A 7321-nucleotide genomic window follows, 5' to 3' on the forward strand; every position below is an offset into this window, starting at 1 on the left:
TATAGAGCGGAGGTGTAGAGCTAGTGTGCTAGCTAGCTAGCGAGGTGTAGAGCAGAGGTGTAGAGCTAGTGTGCTAGCTAGCGAGGTATAGAGCAGAGGTGTAGAGCTAGTGTGCTACCTAGCTAGCGAGGTATAGAGCAAGGCTTCCTCTCCCATGGCTGCACTCTCTGAATCCCAGCCTGCACACAACCTAATGTTTTATTATCCACACAAACCAGCCTGAGTGTTTTACCATCTGACTGTGAATTACTAACAGTTTCACGAGGTAGGCTTATGCCCACAAGAACTAGGGATTTGCGGTGCATAGGTAGTGTCCCTCCTTCTGAGACAGGAGGCCCAGGTTCACATCCCACCTGCCCTGGTGTGTTGTACATGTCAAAATAGATTGAGTCAAAATGCATTCTTTGATAAAGCTCAGGAAAACTGGATTGCAACTCCATAACTCTCATCACAACTGACCGAGGTCATCTATAAGTTAGATCACAGGAAAGTAAACCTGACCTCTAATCTCCTGACCCACTCTGGTTTCCCAAACTCTGTAGCTGTTAATTACAACAAATGACTAACATAGGAACAGGCCATTCGGCCCTAATGGTCTATGCTAGTCCAGCTCCTGCTAATTAACCAGTTACCCATGTTGGAAGGTACGCACCTGCAGGCTTAAGTGTCACTATGATTATTGTCAAATTCCTCTAGCTGACATTGACAGTGCAGAGTTGCACATAAAGCATAACCACATGGGTCAGGGATCACAGTGTACGGTCAGAGCCAATGGTAAGTGAAAGGCAGGGAGATCAGAGGCCAATATTGAGGAGCCATGTTAAGCTGGTCAGCTGTGACTTTCTGGAATGAAGATATAGGCGATTGCTTATGCCCAACCCCTACAAAACTAGATTAAAGCGAGAAGGAGATGTTGAAATCGTTGCTTCAGATGAGAGACATATTTATTGGTGAATGGATTAATAGGAAGAGCTTACAGCTAGTTCCTTTACTACAACAGAACGTCACCAACCAGTTTATTTCTGAGCAAGGGTCACCGGACCCAAAACGTTAACTTTGATTTCTCTGCACAGATGCTGCCAGACCTGCTGAGCTTTTTCAGCTATTTGTTTTTGTTTCACGGCTTTATTTTGTTTCGTTTTGCACACACCAGCGTTGGGCTGATGGGGTTGGTGACCAGCGGCCAATTGGTGGAAGCAGATTTATGGGCAGCATTTAAAAAGGGGGAAAGGCAGAGGAGCGCTGTTTCGAGAGCACCCGATCCTGATTGGTCTGTGGGTGAAGATCACGCTGAGGCACGGACTGTGGGCTGGGACAGCACTCAAAAGACAGAAGACTGAATGAAATCAATTTGCTTGCCGCTCAAGTAATGTCAGGAGAAATACGTTCCCACAATGTAACATACAGAACTAGAACAACAAACATAAAAAGACAGCACAGCCATTGACTGCTGCATTATCCCTGCATGTTTCAAATCGCTTTCACAGTGGCTGTAAAAATGCTATGACATTTTCCCACCAATTGCTCCCATATTAAATTTACAAACTGTTAAATCTGACCCATGGCTACAAGGCAGTGTAAAAGTCAGAATGTAATTCCGAACAGCAAAGCAGGTAACTCCACAGCACTTGAGAGGCAAACCTGGTTCAGGGAGTTCAAGTCATTATTAAAACGGTTGGCCCGAGCCAAAACAACTTGAAAAGTAAGGAGGCAAAGATGGATCCCAGTCGAGAGAGGAATCAGAAGTTTGTCTCTAAACGGCTGCTCAGCCTAACAGTCTAGAACTTGCTTAGCTTGAACACTCAGCAACTTTGTTTCAACTGTCACCTTAATGAATCAGCAGGAAGATATTCCTGAAATACCCAAAGTTTAATATCTTATTGCAATATCCGAGTAGTCAGTGGAGGGAGGGAGAGAAGGCGCGCTGCCAGTATGTTTTATTTATGGTAAAGTTACATTATTATTTAAGTGATTAACGTTGTAAGTGAAGTATAACAGTGATGCAGGATATCAGTTTCCCTTTCAGCCACTGGTCCTCTCTTTCTCATTATCTGTGAGCCTCCATTCAATCCCCTAAACATTCCTGCCCATTTTACTGCCTTTTTCTCAAGCACTTGGAGATGTCCTCATGTGTATTGGGAGTGAATGTCAGAAGAACATAAGAAATAGGGCCGACAGTGGGCCACTCAGCCCCTCCAGTCTGCTCTGACATTCAGTAAGATGATGGCTGACCTGATCTTTCCTTCAGCTCTTGAATCCTGCCTGTTGCCAATAGCTATCAACTCCAGTCACCATTGCATAACATGCAATAGCTTGGGACTTTGTGCTGTGCGCATACAAATTCATCCACAGCTCAGTGTTTACATTTGAGGCAATTAGTAGATTGGAAATGTTGGTGTAGGCGATGACAGAAACAAATTGCTTTCAAAAGCATAATTATTCAAAAGACTCCAAACCGCCCGAGCCGTCTTTCCAGAAAGAGGCGAAAGTGTGCGACTGAGTGAATTCCATCTCAAAGAATCCACTTTTGCCCAAGAAAATACAATGCAAACAATGAGAGACTCAGAGACTGACAGATTGTACAAGTCCCATGTTTGCAGCCATTGGAGACCTCTGAGATACAAAGGATAAAGCTCAGCGCTGTCTTCAGTCCCATTCAAAGTGTGTAATATTTCAACAGGCTTTCTTGAAGCCATCCTAATACACACAGCCCACCTCCCAGTTCCATACACTCGTGACAGAACAATAATAAAATGTTTGTGGGCAAAAGTATATCGTGTATATGCTGCCAGTTCTGTTTTAGACTCCCCGTTGGAAGTGTTCACAGGATGCACATAGATGATTACACATTTTGTCAAAATGCATGCATGCTAATGAGATGCTAACCCAGATAAACTGAAGCTTGTCCAACTGAGTATTTTTCTTTAAACTCATGATTCAAAGTGGCTGCAAGTGAGCCAGGGTGGAAGTGAGGCTGTGCATTCAAGAACGCAAGAACCAGATTGAGGGAGACTGCTTTCGTGCATTCCCGACTGAGCTGTCGGCTCTGAATGTGGAACAAAAAGGAGTGTAACCAGTGAGGTACAGGTCGGCCGTGTTCAAACTGAGTGGTGGCACAGGTTCAAGGGGATGAGCTGCGGCTTTTATCTTCCAACTTCCACGTGATTCTAAGAACTCAATTTGCTGAGTTGTCACTTTAATTGTGAATTGTGACATCGCTGCATCAGCCTGCCCATTTCCTCAGTCTCATAGCTGAGGCTCTCCGGTTCCTTAATCCCAATTCTTGGGACTCTTTTGTCTTAGCCTCTTCTCATGTGGGGAGTATGATAGAATACTCCCCACTTGTCTGGATGACTGCAGCCTCATCAATGCTCAAGAAGCTTGACACCACTTTCTTGGGCAAAAGTTGATTCTTTGAGATGGAATTCACTCAGTCGCACACTTTGGCCTCTTTCTGGAAAGATGGCTCGGACGGTTTGGAGTCTTTTGAATAATTATGCTTTTGAGAGCAATTTGTTTCTGTCATCGCCTACAAAGCAGCCCACTTGAATGGCACAACATCCACTCCCTCCAAATTCACCACACTCACTGGTAGCAGCGTGTAGTATGAATCTACATGATTCATTGCAGAAATTCACCAAAGTTCCTCAAACTGCACCTTCCAAACCCACAACCACTTCCATCTAGAAGGACCAGGGCAGCAGATATATGGGAACAGCACCTCTTGCAAGTTCCCCTCAAAGCCACTCACCATCCTGACTTGGAAATATATCAGTGTTCCTTCATTGTCGCTGGATCAAATTCCTGGAATTCCCTCCCTAACGGCATTGTGGGTCAACCCACAGCAGGCGGACTGCAGCGGTATAAGGAAGGCAGCTCAATACCACCTTCTCAAGGTGCAACTAGGGATGGGCAACCAGCAATGCTCACATCCCACAAAAATGAATAAATAAAATAAAACCATCTAAAGATTCACTGCCATGACCATCCTTTCAGTCAACTCTTCCAATCTCTGCTTTCCAGCTTAATCTCAATTCAGGTGATTGCAAAGAGCTTCAAGTCTTTTCCTTCTGATGCTATCTAAGATGTTTAGCTGTATAAATGTCCAAGTTCTGAAGAAACAATGGCGGTTGCAGCTTTCACATGTTCTCAGTGGTTTACAGGAAAAGACATCAAGTGTTTTGCAAATTGCACATCCAACCTGAAGGTGGTTTGCAGCATGATCCCTCTGTCTTGTCTCCATTGCTCATCACCTGGGAACCCAATCATGGCACTCGACATTTTTCAAACCTGGTTTAGTTAGGTTTCTCACTGAGGAATTAAAAAAGGAAGCTGTGAAATTTGGAGCCCGAAATGAGGTAAGCCCGTAAAGGTGACAGTGGTACTCCAGTGCAGCAAAAAGGTGCTGCTTTGTCTTTAAGACACTGTGGACAAAGAGGGTGAGATACTTACAAACCTTGAGGAGACCAGCATTGAACTCAAGAAGACATTGAGGTATTCAGGACGGCATTGGATGATTTTTTTTTTAAAAATGAAACATGTAAGATTTGAGGAAAAGGTAAGAGTTTGGAATCAAGCCTAAATTTCTCTAAGAGTCAACACCTGAACTGCATGGTCTTCTTTCGCATTATAGCAGCTCTGTGATGTTGCAGAAGGAACTAAATCAACATGTGGTAGGTTTGCTTGGTCCAGTGAAGGAACCAATTCCTGGTCTAACTAGAAGATGCTGAAGTGTTGAGCAAGCTGTAGTTTATTGCAGGTTAACATCCAGTTACACATTATGTTGATATGATAGACATTAGTACAGAGATTTATTACAGAAAGACTTGGAGGAGTGGGACCCAACATCCAAGATTATAATCAGTTCTGTTCACATACCTATATCTCATTGTCATAACAGGCAAAGTGGTACTCCTCAACATTAACTCTCTGAGACCGTTACATCCTTACACAACAGATATCTGCCTGTTTCAGATGCTAATCCTCTTTCATGGCTTGAAATCGATAATTCACAACTTTACTGGGAATTTGACCAGCATTCCTCCCTCTACCAACAGACTAACTGACCAATCATCTTCTTGCCTTTTGTGGGATCTTGAGGTGTACAAAGTGGTTGTCCTGACTGCATACTTTATAGCAACCACAGAATCATGAAGCAATTCATTGGGCCTGGACCTTCTCCGGCCAATGCCCATCTCTTCTTCCGCATAAATCCGACATCAAAATAATCACGTTACTTCCAAAGTAACTTTTTGACAATAAGCGTTTTCAGATATCCTGAGATCGTGAAGGGTAGCATGTAGACACAAGTCTCTCCTCGCTTCTGAAACACCCATACACACCGAGGGTTCCTGTGTCGCTGTCTGGTGCCTCACTCCAATGATCATTATTCCTGTAGAATTCCAATGAGAGAAAGTGTAGAATTTAATTGTCAAAAAGCACCATCACCAACCACAAATCTGTTCCCTGGGAGAAAGTGAGGACTGCAGATGCTGGAGATCAGAGTCAAAAAATGTGTTGCTGGAAAAGCACAGCCGGGCAGGCAGCATCCAAGGAGCAGGAGAGTCGACATTTTGGGCATCAGCTCTTCACCAGGAAACAGGGGTATTGGATGCACACAGAAGGAACATGGTGAAAGGTGAACATTCAAAGGAGCTGGATCACTGCAGAATCCTTCAGGATGAGGTCAAGTGGGAAGAGAACTGGCATCTCAAGGAGAATCATTGACCAGCAGATCACCCAGCGTGGCGCTGGGTCATCCAGGGATGCAACACAGCATCATTCCCTGTACACCAGTACCCAGAGAAACAGCGACAAAAGGGATCACTATTTTATCGCCACTTACTCAATTGATATTAAATTCAGCAACCTTAAACGCCCAGACAAATCACAATGTCAACAACATAATCTCACCGAATCCTGTGGAATTTGCAGAACAAACGGCAATCTCTGAATTAACTGCATGTGACCAAATGAAAGATTGCTCAATTAAAAATCTAAACAGATTAATTACAAGCTGTGAATATGGTCTGCATGGTTTCTGCCTGCCTCACTCAGACATATCCTTGAGAGAATGTGCCATCTTAGTAATGCTGACCATGGCTACAAGGTGCACTGGATTTCATTTTTGTAGGACTTGGGTATCACCGGCTGGGCCAGTATCCATTACCCATTCATAGAACATAGAACAGTACAGTCCCTTCGGCCCTTAGTGTTGTGCCGACCTTTTATCCTACTTTAGATCAAGTTAACCTATGTACTCTTCATTTTACTATCATCCATATGCCTAACCAAGAGTCACTTAAACATCCCTAATGTATCTTACTCTGCTACCACCACTGGCAGTGCATTTCACACGCCCACCATTCTCTGTGTAAAGAACCTTCTTCTGATATCTCCACTAAACCTTCCTCCAATCACCTTAAAATTATGCCCCCCCTCTCTAAAGCTTCTACAACTTTCCTATAATGAGGCCACCAGAACGGAACACAATATTCCAAGTGTGGTCTAACCAGGGCTCTATAGAGCTGTAGCATAACCTTGCAACTCTTAAACTCAATCCTCCTGTTAATGAAAGCCAACACAGAATACACCATCTTAACACCAGCATATCACCCAACCTGGCACTGGGTATAGGTGGGTCATTCAGGGATGCAACACAGCATAACTCCCTGCACACCAGTACCCAATCTTAACAAATTGGGTGGCAACTTTGAGGGATCTATGGACATGGTTAGCACTGCTGCTTCACAGAGCCAGGGACCCGGGTTCCACACTGTCTGTGGAGTTTACACATTCCCCCCGTGTCTGTGTGGGTTTCCTCCGGGTGCTCTGGTTTCCTCCCACAGTCCAAAGGTAAATTGCCCATTGTGTTCAGATTAGGTGCATTAGTTAGGAGGAAATATAGAGTAATAGCATAGGGGGAATGGGTCTGGGTGGGTTACTCTTCAGAGGGTCTGTATGGACTTGTTGGACCAAATGGCTTGTTTCCACACTGTAGGATTCTATGATTATTTCATTGAAAGAATTTATTTGCCCCAACTTACAATCAAAATCCACAGTAAACCAGCTATCAAACTCATGGTGATGCATGTGTGTATGTACCAGTGTGAAAGTATCATGACAGAGCAAGTGAGAGAGACAGAGAGATTGTCTGAATGTGTGTATGATAAGAGTATGAGAGAGAGGTTTGTGAAAAAAAGTAAGAGAGAGTGTGAGAGTGAGAGTGTGAGTGTATACGTGTGTGTGAGAGAGAGAGTGACTGCATGTGTATGTGAGAGACAGAGAGGTGTGCGTGTCTGAATATGTGAGTATAAGAGTG

This window comes from Chiloscyllium plagiosum, chromosome 38 (genome assembly GCF_004010195.1).
Source record: "Chiloscyllium plagiosum isolate BGI_BamShark_2017 chromosome 38, ASM401019v2, whole genome shotgun sequence".
Lineage (NCBI taxonomy): Eukaryota > Metazoa > Chordata > Chondrichthyes > Orectolobiformes > Hemiscylliidae > Chiloscyllium > Chiloscyllium plagiosum.